General features: G+C 42.9%; 1 protein-coding gene and 1 long non-coding RNA gene across 2 annotated transcripts in view; one reads left to right on the top strand and one right to left on the bottom strand.

Moving 5' to 3' along the window:
* LOC115073165 overlaps positions 1-7,924 on the top strand; it is a 423,208-nt gene extending 415,284 nt beyond the window's left edge. Inside the window, exon 7 of the long non-coding RNA XR_003851940.1 lies at positions 7,325-7,924. This is a non-coding gene — a long non-coding RNA (uncharacterized LOC115073165). The remainder of the gene's footprint in view (positions 1-7,324) is intronic.
* WSCD2 (WSC domain containing 2) overlaps positions 1-14,607 on the bottom strand; it is a 386,410-nt gene that overhangs the window by 333,108 nt on the left and 38,695 nt on the right. The gene's annotated exons all lie outside the window — the stretch shown is intronic.

Genomic DNA, 14,607 nt, shown 5'->3' with positions numbered 1-14,607 from the left:
TCCATTCCCTTCTTAATAATTCCTAATATTCTGTTTGCTTTTTTGATCACTATAACACACTGGGCCAACGATTTCAATGTATTATCCACTATGAAGCCTAGAACTATTTTCTGGGTGGTAACTCCTAAGATAGAACCTAACATTGATGAACTACAGCAAGGGTTATTTTTCCCTATATGAATCACTTTAAACTTGTCCACGTTAAATTTCATCTGCCATTGGAAGCTCAATCTTCCAGTCTCGCAAGGTCCTCCTGCAATTCATCACAATCCACTTGAGATTTAACTACTCTGCATAATTTTGTATCATCCGTAAATTTGATCACCTCTCTTGTTGTAGCCCTTTCCAGATCATTTATAAATAAATTAAAAGGCACTGGTCCAAGTACAGATCCCTGAGGCACTCCACTGTTTATCGTTTTCCACTGTGAAAACTGACCATTTAATCCTACTTTGTTTCCTGTCTTTTAACCAACTTGTAATCCACAAAAGGACATCACCTCCTATCCCATGACTTTTTAGTTTTCTTAGAAGCCTCTCATGCTGGACTTTATTGAATGACTTCTGAAAATTCAAATACACCACATCTACCGGTTCACCTTTGTCCACGTGTTTATTCACCCCTTCAATAAAATGTAGGAGATTTGTGAGGCAATATCTCCCTTGGGTAAATCCATGCTGGCTGTGTCCCATCAAACCTTGTTTATCTAAATGTTTTGTTCTTTATAAGTTTCCATGATTTTTCCTGGCACTGAAGTCAGATTCTCTGGTTTCCCGGATCACCCCTGGATCCCTTTTTAAATATAGGGGTTACATTGGCTATCTTCCAATTTTCAGGTACATCAGATGATTTTAATGATAGGTTACAAATTAACTAAAATAGGTATGAAATTTCATTTTTTAGTTCTTTCAGAACCCTGGGGTGTATACCATCCAGTCCAGGTGATTTACTACTCTTCAGTTTGTCAATCAGGCCTACCACATCTTCCAGGTTCACCATGATTTGGTTGTTGATCTGAATCTTCATCCATGAAAACCTTCTTCAGAATGGGTATCTCTCCAAAATCCTCTTCAGTAAACACTGAAGCAAAGAAATCGTTTATTCTTTCCACAATGGCCTTATCTTCTCTAAGGGCCCCTTTAACCCCTTGAACATACAACGGTCCAACCGACTCCCTTGCAGGCTTTCTGCTTTGGAAAGTTTTTATTGTGAGTTTTTCCCTCTATGGCCAACTTATTTTCAAATGTTTTCTTAGCCTGCCTTATCAATGTCTTACATTTAACTTGCCAATGCTTATGCTTTATCCTATTTTCTTCTGATGGATCCTTCTTCCAATTTTTGAATGAAGATATTTTGGCTAAAATAGCCTCTTTCACATCATGTTTAAACCATGCTGGTTATCGTTTTGCCTTCCTTTCACCTTTCTTAGTACATGGAATACATCTGGTCTGTGCTTCTAGGTTGGTATTTTTTTAACAATGTCCATGCCTGTTGCACACTTTTTACCTTTGTAGCTGCCGCTTTCAGTTTTTTTCTAACTATTTTTCTCATTTCATTAAAGTTTCCCTTTTGAAAGTTTAGTACAGTGGGGTTTACATGCTCTTTGAATTGATATAGGCCTAGCTGTTTTAGTTTTACATTTATGTTTACTGTTCTTTTAAATATGTTTATTTATGAAGTCTTTGATTGATGTGTTATTTTATATATGTTTTTTTTATCTGATTTCATGGATTTGGTTATTTTCTGTTTATATTATGTATGTGATCAAATGTAAAGCATTTTGATCAATTTTTAATTGAAAAGGTGGTATATAAACAATTTTAAATAAATAAATGGCCGGGCCCGTTTTAAACTGTGCAAGGCCCTTCCACACGCGGAAACCCCACTTTCTATGTGCGTGGGCCTTTGAAAATCAGGGCTCAAATGTCCCCCACTGTCCCTGGGAACGCCCCCTTCTAATGCAACTAAAAGTAAATGTATTATGAACCCTGCATGTACTTTTTAGCTGTTATGAGGGTAAGATTTCATCAGACTAATTCATCTGGGAAAAATGACTTTGCAAAGTACGTGTAATCAGATCCAGGAAAAATGTCCGTCAGGACAGAATGATAGCAACCCACATTTCTAGAAAAATGTATGAACTGGAAATGTGTCCAGTTTCCATGACACTTGAAATAGTATACGTTTGCTAGCATTGTTACAGTTATTCTTAGCATATAGGCTAAGTATACTTTTGTACTCTACGTAAAAAGAAAGAATGCACGTCAGACTGCATTTTCCAGATGACTTCGATAACTTGTGGTGTTTTTTTGACAATTATATACCTCTACCTCTACACACAAAACTGACAAAACAGTATTTGAATTCAAGAAAGCATGGGATAAATACAGGGGATCTTGAGGATTATAATGCTAAATTAATTGGATGGGCCGTACAGTCTTTTTCTGCTGTCATGTTTCTATTAAATGTTCTTATTGCCTTGCCAAACTACAATAATGAAAGGCTAGCTTGAGCCGAGAAGTACCATTCTAGAACATATGATATTAATTCATATCTTAACTAATTAGCTAGGTCTTTATCGCTGTAAGGAATATGATGTTTTAGTGCATTTCTCTATAAAGATGGATGATCTTATACAAAACACTCTCACAATAGCATCATAGGCTGATGCATGGCTACAGAGTAGGCAAACGTTGGCATAATTTTTTTATTTTTTTACCAGGTCTTGTTAGACTTTATACACAGGCGAATGATACTCATTCATCTTTGTGGTGAAAGTATTTCCATAGCCCTCTCTTTTACATATGCAAGGATACCCACTGATTGGTTCCTTACTAGGAAGCATGCGTCTTCACTGGGGCACATAACTATGAGGTCATAAAAGGTGTGCGGCATTAGTCAGATGCTCACCAATGAGTGGTATCTAAAGGTTTGTAAAATAAATAAAACCTAGAGCACAGAAAGTTCTGTCTTCTGCAGTGGATTCAGGGTGAATACCTAGAGTGGCCATGAGAGGCTAAAGTTAGGAATCTGAGTGAGATTTCCCATACGCCTTGCTTTACTGGGAATTATCCTCACCGGTGTGTTTGTAAGAAATGGTGAGATATTCAGGAAGAGGGCAGGGTCCAGGGGCATGCAATCATGGGAGTTCTGCCACAGTGCAGTAGGAGCTTCTCCAGCATATCCCACCCAAGAGAGGCAACAGAGAGTGTCGGGACTGAAGGATCACGCATCTGGATCAGGGTGCCTTATCCTGTTCAAAGGATTCAGGAAAGAAGGATCTTCACGAAGAATTCCTAACAAGGGATTCCCAAACATCAAAGACATTTTGTTGCAGCAGCCTGAAAGGTGTTGGGGAACCAAGGGACATCCCTGCATGCTCGTGACTGTCTGGATTTATTTCATGGATAATCACTGATAAACTACTCAGTGCAGCTTGTCATGCATCAATTGAAAAAACAGTCCCAATTTACAAATCAACAATCACAAAGGGACAATTTTTCCTGTTCACCTCACTGTTAATGGACGTAAAGTCTAACATTAGACCATCATAATAGGCATCATAGTAAGGTGTGATTGCACCATTTAATACTCAGCCTTATATTTAATCATCGGTCCAAACACCAAGAATTTTTTTCAGTCTTTTTTTTATGTGATCAAAACGAGTCATATAACTTTTTAAAGTAACTTATCTGTGAATCGTGATTACGAGACTTCTTCTTATCCTGTGAATCTTCAATCCAACTCGCCAGCTCAGATGCCCGAAATGTTAATAGCGATATGTTCAATCATCATACCGCTAGACGTGCCCGACATCGCACAATGTTTCGGACTAGTGTTCAGTCCTTCTTCAAGGGTATTCAGGTAGCATGGCAGCTCACGGCGTTTTTCTTTGCAAAGAAAAACGCCGTGAGCTGCCATGCTACCTGAATACCCTTGAAGAAGGACTGAACACTAGTCCGAAACATTGTGCGATGTCGGGCACGTCTAGCGGTATGATGATTGAACATATCGCTATTAACATTTCGGGCATCTGAGCTGGCGAGTTGGATTGAAGATTCACAGGATAAGAAGAAGTCTCGTAATCACGATTCACAGATAAGTTACTTTAAAAAGTTATATGACTCGTTTTGATCACATAAAAAAAAGACTGAAAAAAATTCTTGGTGTTTGGACCGATGATTAAATATAAGGCTGAGTATTAAATGGTGCAATCACACCTTACTATGATGCCTATTATGATGGTCTAATGTTAGACTTTACGTCCATTAACAGTGAGGTGAACAGGAAAAATTGTCCCTTTGTGATTGTTTATTTCATGGATACCATGGGAAGGGAATGTGTGCTTAGTCAGCTCTTTACAATTTAGAACGTTTCTCAGTAAAGCTTTTTTGCTGCCCTCTGCAAACAATTACTGTGCTGTGCCCCCCCCCCCCCCCCAATTCATTCATTCTTTGTCCCAGGCCCATCAAATAAAGCCCGGCTCCCTCCTGCAATCTATATTTTTAAAAACTGATACATCCGCTCCCACCCCAGAACCCATGGATAGGGAAGGGTATTAGGTACCCTAGACAAACCTTTAGCCTTGCACACACGCCACTCCCCACCCCCCACCCACACACTCCCACACCCTTTACAGACACACACAATTAAATTATGCATTTATAACAAATTTTATATGACAAAGAACATTGAAACGTACAGTCTTCTGAAGCAAAAATATCACTTACAACATGCATATTATATTTACATGCATTGCTGTGGTGCCAACCAGAGAACTCTGCAAAAAAGACACTTGGACCTCTTGTGGAATTAGATTTTTTTGTAATGCATGCTGTGTGTGGGCTTGGCCCTTAGAAAGCCATGAATAACCAGAATTAACATTACAATATAGTAAACCTCCCACACCAAAACAACCTTAACATTATCTATGAAAAAGCAACACTGCACATATTACACCGGGCCCTAGAACACCAATAAAACTCTTAAGAAACCAGGCTGCTTTAGATCCCTACACAGAAATTACATGCTAGCAAAACACCTCACCTCGGTCACATATGCAGAACACAGAGAGACCCTCACCAAATACAGAATAACGAAATCAGAAAGTATAAAACAGAAACGTGCTGAGAAGAACTGAAGTGGAGCCCACAAAAAGCCAGCCTCTGAATGCAGAGCAACAATGGTAAAACAGAATCATTAAAATTCCTCATAAAACATTAAACAAAATCAAGAAATATAAAACATCAATCATAATAGTAAAGTCATATTCATAAAGGGCCCGATTTTAAGATTTACGCGCGGGCGTAGATTTGTGCGCACATCCCGGCACGCACAAATCTACGCCCGATTTTATAACATGCGTGCGCAGCCGCGAATGGCGCAGCAAATGGCCACTGTGCCTGGAGGCTCCGGCCCCACCCCACAGACCTCCCCGCCTCGCCCACTCCCCGCTCCCTTTTTGAAGCCCCAGGACATGCGCACGTCGCCGGACCTATGCAAAATAGGCTCGGCGCATGCAAGAGCGGATTCTCGGGGTTACACACGTAACCCTTTGAAAATCCGCCCCAAAAAGAATATTTCAAACCAGTTAATGAATAGAATATCCAAAATTTTCCAAACACCAATAAAATATTCCAAAACATCTGATGAATAAAAATTCCAATAATTAAAAAATGTTCTATTCCCCCTCCCAAAATTAAATATTTCAAAAGAGCAGAAACATCAAATTACACCCAATAATTAAAACTAATAAGGATTTAAAAAATCTTTTGATTTCCAGTCACCCTGAGCTCGTCATGGATTGGGGGAGGTAGGGCTGCAACAATTTTATCGTTTCTCTCACACACATTCATTCTCTCACACACACCCTCTCTCTCACATACACAGGCTCCCTCTCCCTCAAAGATACATTATGTGTGTGTTTCTGCAAGCAAACAAGCACACACAAGCACACAGGCTGTCACAGATACATACAGGCTGTCACTTGCTCACACACATGGACTCATGTTGTCATCAGGCCATGGTGGGATAAGCTCCACTCATGGCCCCACGGTCCTCCTGTTATCTTCTGCCTGTGGTGGAATGAGCTCCACCATGGCCCACCAGCCTTCCTGTTTGCGGGGGGTGGGGTAAGGAAGAGTAAGCTGTGTGCGCCTGAGAATAAAGTTGTGTGCAGGGCGCACGCATGCGCAGCAGCCTACCTGGGAACATTTGATTTTCAGTCATCCTGAGATTGTCGAGGATTAATGGAAAGGAGGTGAGGCAGCAGGGGAAGAGGAAATACACAAACCTTCTCCTCTCTCTGTCATATACCCACACACAAGCCTTCTAGGGTTCCCAATCACACACACATACACACCCAAGCAGGTTCCCATTCACTCACACACACATAACCAGGAAGGTTCCCATTCATACACACACATCCAGTCATGCTCTCATTCACTCGTTCATTCATTCATTCACGCACATACATACCATTGGGAGCAGACAGGGGAGCCCATGCTGCTGCTCCTCTTTGTGTGCCGGCCCCTGCGTTAGTCAAATCTCATGGGGCTAGCACTTTCTCTATGCTGATCTCGTGCATCACGCAGGTCTCCTCTTCTTCTCTGCTGCCGGTGGAATGCGGGCCACTGGCGGCCTCACAGCTCTGCTCTTCATTTCGGCCGCCAATGGGATGGGGTCCATCGGCAGCCATGCAGCCCTCCTCCTTTCCTTTGCCGTCGTTTTCCCCTTCGGGTGTGCACACCCGATACCACCCAGCCTAACTGTGGGCCTCTTCCATGTCTTCCACCGGGCGGGATGGGATCCCCTGGCAGCTGAGGGGTCTTTTCTTGGCTGGGGAGGATGGGATCCCATGCCCCCCCTGGGTACCCCCTAAAGCATGGCGCCCGGGAGCCTTGGCTCTCTCCACCCTCCCCTCGGTAAGTTGCTGAGCCACTGGTGGGTTGGCTTCTGTTCCACCGGCGGCGTCTCTCCTCTTCAGCCACCGATGGTTTAAGCGCCATTGGCAGCGCTGTGGCCTCTCCTGTTGTTGCCAGCCCACCGCTCCCCCGGGTGTGCCGCCCCATGCAAATGCATGGTATGCACACCCGGTCACACCGGGCCTGTGTGGACCTCAAAGCTATTGTTTCTTCTCACTGCAAGAACCCCACGGGCTGCTGCAAGCCGACTGGTACTCTACTCTACCCATGTGTTTCCCTACATAGCCAAGGTCGACAAGGGGATTATATAAAATTATTGTAAATTGCTACAACCAGGTATTACTGTATTAATTATCATAGCACAAAAGTTGTATTCATTCTATTCTATTGAACCACTGTAGCTCCTTATGAGAGAAGGCAAATGGTTCGCCTGGCAACTACAATCAAGCCTGGCTTATAGTTGAATGGGAAACAGCAAAGATGTTGGCAGAGACAGAAGTGCTATTGTGATTCGGTGAGGAGAACGCTTCATGGGCAGCCATCAGAGAACACATTCCCCAACACAGTGTCATCTTCCAAATGAAACCACTGTGATCCTCGTCTACTCTGGACATGAATGATCCAAGGCTTCCTCTTCCAAAAGTAAGAATGCCAATTCCAGTGCCATGTTGAATTCCCGTACAGGCTATGCAATCTGGCCCGGGAAAGTTATCAGTCAGTCTAAGCTCAGGAAAGACCCTTGTTTAAACCAGAATTTAGAATAAAAACTGAACTAATTATGAATAATTCCTTGATGTGCAAGGGATTTTTATTATGGATGTAAAAGGTAGTTTTTATTATAGGATTCTACCACCTATTTTTAAAGTTATGAATGTACAGGAGAATACTTACATTTTAATGCTATTTTCTATATGGGGTCTGTGCGTGACTGTTGTTTTAACTGCAATCTGCTGAGGGTAAGGTTTTAAGGCTGGTGGATTATAAATGTTTATGAATAAATATATTTTGGTAACAATATTTTTATGCAAGCCACCATCATCAATGCACTGAAAAGGGGGATTTGTAAACGTTCTACTGGCAGATAAAGTGTTTTTGAATTTGCATTGGCCTAGGTCCATTAAATGCATTTCAGAGAAGAAGAAAAAATGATACTTTCCTCTGCAGTGTAGAACATGCCATATAGGATACAATATTAGCAGTTTAGAATTATTTTGCTTCATAGTACTTCTGACAAGTGAAAAAAGGCAACTAATTTCATTTCAAAGGAGACTAGCACAGAGTTTCAGAAATATAGTGCTTTCAGGAGCAAGTGGTGTCAGCACTGTATGAATTATCAAAAAGGCTGCTCACCCTGTAAAAATGTTGCTTGCAGTAATTTTGTTATGGGTCTGACAGTGGCTTTGTTTTGATTGTAAATATTACTGCACTTAACATAAGGTTTGGGGGTAACCAGAAGGGGCGGCATTTACTATCCTAAGAAACTTGCTGGGCAGACTGGATGGACCATTTGATCTTTTTCTGCCATCATTATTAAGTTAAAAAAAGCAAACAAACTGGTGACCGGTATACGCTAGTAGCTAGCCACGTTGACACAGACAGGGAGTTCTGAGTGCTTGGCCACTGCTGCCTGAGCCATGGGGACGTAGAGAGCCGGCCAAAGTCACGACAGGCGAGGTAGTGGAGTCAAGGTCCAAGCCAAAGCCAGGGCAGGCGGCAGTATCAGAATCGTGTTCCCGGTCAAGGTCAGCAAGCAGAGACCATCTGAAGGGGGATGGACAGGGAGGCAGGAGCAAAGAGACAAGGCAGGGACCGCAGGACACGACAAGGCATGCAAGGAAGAGAAAAAACTGGAACGACAAGGCAAGGTGGGGACACGAAGATCAGGAACGCGGCAGCTAGGCTCCAACGAATTGCAGCAGGACCTGAAGCTGAGGCATCTGGACGGAGCACAGCTGGAGTTTAAATAGGGAGAAGTGGTGATGTCATCCACAGGTGCCGATCGTAGTTTCCCCGCCATCGGCCTTTTAAACCTCGGCTGGTGCTCTTCCAGAGACGCCGGCAGCAGAGGTGCGGCCTGCCCCAGGCTGAGGTCTGCACGGAGGTATGGGGACACCGTCCATGGGTGGGCACCGTGGCCAGTGGGACATTACACGTGAAGGGATGGATTTTCAAAAGGGTCCAGCTGGTTCCCTTTGAGAGCCAGCCATCTGTATGCAAGCTTTTGCAATGTTTTCTTTGTGGAGCTGCTAAATATAGCCACTTATGTTCACTAGCTAGCTGTATTTAGTGCCCAAAAGGTGGGCAGTCCTGGAAGTGTGGTTGATTAGGAGACTAGGGTCAGGAAAACTGAGCTGGCTAGTGCGGATTTTCAGCAGTAGCTGCTGGCTCAACCAGTCAGGTGGCTCCCTCTGTGCATAGGGCTAGAAGGCCTAAATCTGGCTAGGGACTGAAGACCATTTTCAGCCATAACTTTTCCTAAAGCTAGCAGCCAGCTATCTTGCCGCAAAGCAGCTTAACAAATATTCACTACATAGCTGCTAAGCTTTGCAGACACCATGGTAGAAATCCAGTAGCAATAAAAAAAACAAAACAAAACAAAAAAAACCAAATCCTTGCCCATTATTTATTAGCAGCTTATCCAATGGTCACTAAGATCGTACGACTTCTGGTGCTCTGAGCTAGCAGCATCAAGGAATACGAAATAGAAGTGGCATTGGAAAGAACATTTGCTTTGAAAGGTGAATTATATGAGGCAGAAATCCATAAAGAGAATTTTCAAACTTTTAAAAATCAAATAGAATGGGACTGGCCCGGTGTCTTGGCGGCTTTTCTGTGCTCTGCCAAGCAGAGGGGCCTGGATAGGATTTTCAGATCAGGTCTTTCACCCCTCCCCTTAGGTCAGCAGGGGCTGGGAATGCTGGGAGGGCAGCACCCGGAAGGGGGTGGGGGTCATGGTCATCATTAAGAGTGACACTGATGGCCGAATTTAGAGCCCATACCGTAAGGTTCTAAAAGGACATCTGGTGCACGGTTCCCGGCCTCAGGATCGTGATTGCGACACCCAAACTAGGGAGGGTCTGCTAAAATAGGGGGGGTGGGGGGAGAAATCTCCAGATAGCTGTGAATGAGAGCTCATGGCACCAGGATCCCAGGACTGGTTCCAACTGAGCTGGGGAAAGAAAGAAAAGAAGAAACCAGAAACTAATGGGTCAAAAAAAAAAAAAAAGAGAAAGAAAATCAAATCAAACAGAATGCATTTGAAACTCATCCGAGGACGGCGCTGTAAAAACTGCAAGGTTGTCTGACATCCCGGCAGTGCACGTCACTCCTCATGCTTCACAGTGCTCTCACTGCTGTCCCGGGGGCATTTTTAAAGACAATGCATAAATTGATCATCACACAGCACGATGAAACTCCCCCGTGCCACCCAATTTTGGACAAATTAGTTTGCTGGGTTTTTAACAATTTTTTTTGGGGGGGGGGAGGTCTTGTTTTGTTCCATTGCCACTTCCCGTGTTGAAAACAACGCAGCTGGAGTATGTGAAATAGTCCAAGCCAGCCAAAAATAAAAAAGCACCAAAACAAAGGAATAGTCGAGAGACTGGCAAGCTGATAGCCTGTTTTAAAAGCAGCTCTTATGGCGTTATTCTGTGACAGGAACAAGTCCCCCACTGCTTCCTATTCAGCGCATCACCCAGAAGGAAGGAGAGGTAGGTTACAAAAAAACACAGCCCCCAGTGACACAGACAAAAGAATTGAGACTTGTCACATCGCGGCTGGTAGCCCGCTGCGCTTACTCATAGGCTAACAAAATGCACATTGCTAAATTTATCTACAAAAATTATATATACTTCTATCTTGCTTGTGGGAATGCTACAATTTATACAGGAAAAGCAGCTGGCATGAGAGCTCCCACAATAGAGCTGAAGACAGAAACTGACCTGGCCTGTCAGGGGGACCTGTTCGCCAGCAACCCCAGTACGAAGGCAGCACGTGGGAAGACAGGGAGGGAGAAAAGGGAAAATAGAAGGCACATTTAAAGAATGCACACAATGCAAGCAAATTTTCACCGTGGGGGTTTCCTTTTCAAAATGTGGACTGGCAGAAGAATGTGGGTATTTTTTCTACCCACAGAAGCAAGTGCAAAGAATGTGTGTTTAAAATATGCATGGGGGACTTCAAAGGCCACCACTGGAGGTCATCCCCATGGCAGTGAAGAGGAAACCTGACCCCGACCGAGGCCACCATGGGAGCCCATCCCCATGGCAGTGAAGAGGAAACCCAACCTCGACCGAGGCCTCTACGGGAGCCCATCCCCGTAGCGGCGAAAAAAGAAGGCCCACCAGAGTAAAGCCGCGGCGGAACTGGAGACCATTCCTGTAGTGAAGGAAGAAGAGGTTTTTGGTGAGAGCTTGTATCTGTGGGTGTGAATGAGTGAGAGCTTGTGTGTGATTGAGAGCTTGTAAATAAGAGAGCATGTGTGTGATTGAGAGACAGACTGGTCAGGGAGGTGATGTGTTTCTGTGTGAGAGAGACAGACTGGTCAGGAAGAGAGAGAGAGAGAGAGAGTGTGTGTGTGTGTGTGTGTGTGTGTGTGTGTGTGTGTGTGTGTGTGAGTGTGAAGAGGACTGTGAGGACAGAGCTTCAGCAGCCCTTGCTGCTTCTGGTGAGTGCTATTGGCCTGGAAGGGAAAAGAGTAGGAGAGTTGCTGGAGAGGGTAAGTAAAAGGTGGCTTTTAAAATTTATTTTTCTTGATTGACTGCCATTTTAATTATTGGGTATTATGCGATGCTGCTGTTTTGAAATATTTTATTGCTATTTGGATGTTTTAATAATTTTTAGGAGTTTTTAATTGTTGGATATTATTCTGTTCAGCAGCTGTTTTGTAACATTTTTAATATAGCTTTACAATTATTTCTGTGTGGGGCTCTATAGCAGCTTGGCTTATTCTGTTTTCCCAATAGGAAATGTTTTAGTGTTTAGGGCCTGGTTTATTAGTTGTATTTCTTAGATAGGGTTGTTACTGTTTGAGTGTGTTCCATAATACAGGTGTAACTTTGTGCGAGTTAGTTTGTGTGCATTATTGCAAATCCTGAGAATCTATTAGGTGCTATATTTCTCTTTCCATTTCTCCAGGTTCACACTGAATGCAGAGTCGCTTTGTTTGTTTTCCATTCCAGTTTCTGTCTCCATATTTATAATTTGTGGTTTTTCTGTACTTGGTGAAGGTCAGTTCTGGGTGTGTGACCGAGGTGAGGTATTTTACTAGCATGTAGGCATTTGTATCAATCTTATTTGTTGTGGATAATACTTTAAAATCGTCGGCTCAATGTGCTGCAGCAGTCAAAAAAGCAAATAGAATGTTAGGAATTATTAGGAAGGGAATGGTTAATAGAACGGAAAATGTCATAATGCCTCTGTATCGCTCCATGGTGAGACCGCACCTTGAATACTGTGTACAATTCTGGTCGCCGCATCTCAAAAAAGATATAGTTGTGATGGAGAAGGTACAGAGAAGGGCAACCAAAATGATAAAGGGAATGGAACAGCTCCCCTATGAGGAAAGGCTGAAGAGGTTAGGGCTGTTCAGCTTGGAGAAGAGACGGCTGAGGGGGGATATGATAGAGGTCTTTAAGATCATGAGAGGTCTTGAACGAGTAGATGTGACTCGGTTATTTACACTTTCGAATAATAGAAGGACTAGGGGGTATTCCATGAAGTTAGCAAGTAACACATTTAAGACTAATCGGGGAAAATTCTTTTTCACTCAATGCACAATAAAGCTCTGGAATTTGTTGCCAGAGAAGGTAGTTAGTGCAGTTAGTGTAGCTGGGTTCAAAAAAGGTTTGGATAAGTTCTTGGAGGAGAAGTCCATTAATGGCTATTAATCAATTATACTTAGGGAATAGCCACTGCTATTAATTGCATCAGTAGCATGGGTTCTTCTTAGTGTTTGGGTAATTGCCAGGTTCTTGTGGCCTGGTTTTTGGCCTCTGTTGGAAACAGGATGCTGGGCTTGATGGACCCTTGGTCTGACCCAGCATGGCAATTTCTTATGTTCTTATGTTCTTATTAGTGGTAAATTACTGTCTTTTCATAAGGTAGGCTATTGTGCCTAGTAGTAAAGAGAGGTTTTTTTGCATTTACTGAGATGTCATCAGAACCAGAATATCTTTTTTGTATGGCGAGTTGTACAGGGTAATGCCCTAGATCTGCTCTGCACTCATTACTGGGAGGTTCCTATGGATGCAGAGTGCATGTTTATATTTAGCCTGTGATGGTCACATGTTCAGTGTGTCACGCATGTGAGAACCATCTGTCAGGTGTCTCCCGGCCAAAAAATGGCTGAGAACCACTGCTCTAGAAAGAGGGGCATGGGATAAGGGTGAAAAGGGATAGACTCGAGAGTCTTCTTAGGAAATATTTCTTTATAGAGAGGGTAGTTGATACATGGAATGGCTTCCTAGTGGAGATAATAGAGACAAAAATGGTATCTGAATTCAAGAAAGCATGGGATAAATATAGAGAATCTCTAAGGCAGTGATGGGAATCACAAGGTTAGATAAACTGGATGGATGGGCAGACTAGATGGGTCATATGGTCTTTTTCTACCATCATGCTTTTCTGTTTTTCTCTCTCTCTGAAACTGCACACATCCTATTACTATGCCCTATTATCCTATGCACTAAAACGAAAATGAAGCGAAAAAATCAAACCGAATAATTAAAATAAAACAAAACAAAAACAAATAGTTTCTGGCTGCACATCCCTTACCTTTTATCCACACAGGAATGGTAACTTTTAAACAGACGCGTGGGCACACATGTGCGTACATGCGTTGGCCCACGCCCAGGATGCGGTCATTTAGAACATACGCGCATCTCTGCCCCCTTTTGCAAATGTTTTACTGGTCCGCGCAGCGGGAGATAGGCGCATCCTTGGGTGGCTTTTAAAATCTGCATGGCACGTGCAGGCCTGACTTGTGTGCGGATCTCCAAGTTTTGGCGCACGCCAAACTTTTAAAATTAACCTTTAAGTGTGGGTGAGGGAGGGACAATTTTATCCATGTAAAAATTTTAGAAAATCTCACCCTCCCTTTTCTCTTCAGGGTGCAGATGGATTTAAAGTGAACTGTTTGTACTCCAGAATGGGAACAGTACTTGTACCCTGGTCACTCAAGAGACTTTTCCCCTGGAACTGATTCACTCTATACAGGGTAGAGATGACTCAAGTTGTTTTACTAAGGAGCAAGTCAAAAAGTGTCAAGAACACAGCCTTGGTGAGGGAGGAGTGAAGAAAAGAATTTGTAGAAGAAAAATTAAATTGAACAAGCAAAACAGGTCTTACAGTCCTTATTCTGCATTGAACATTGTGGAAACAGTGGAATATAAGAGTGAATAAATAAATAATTTATCATCATAATCTATGTTTCTGTGTTACCAGATGGTTATATCTCTCAAAGTCCAGAGAAATGAAAGTTATCCACCATTGTGTGATACTCCTTATGTAGCAGGGGGATATGCAACTCTGGTCCTGAAGTGCCACAAACAGGTCTGGTTTTCAGAATATCCATAATGAATATGCATGAGATACATTTGCATATACTGAGTCTCCATAGTATGCAAATTTTTCTCATCAATATTCATTGTGGATATCCTGAAAACCCGACTGGCTGTGGGGTCCC

The sequence above is a fragment of the Rhinatrema bivittatum genome, chromosome 11 (genome assembly GCF_901001135.1).
Source record: "Rhinatrema bivittatum chromosome 11, aRhiBiv1.1, whole genome shotgun sequence".
Lineage (NCBI taxonomy): Eukaryota > Metazoa > Chordata > Amphibia > Gymnophiona > Rhinatrematidae > Rhinatrema > Rhinatrema bivittatum.
Note: the sequence above shows the minus strand (reverse complement) of the source record. Positions and strands in the feature narration are given on the sequence as shown.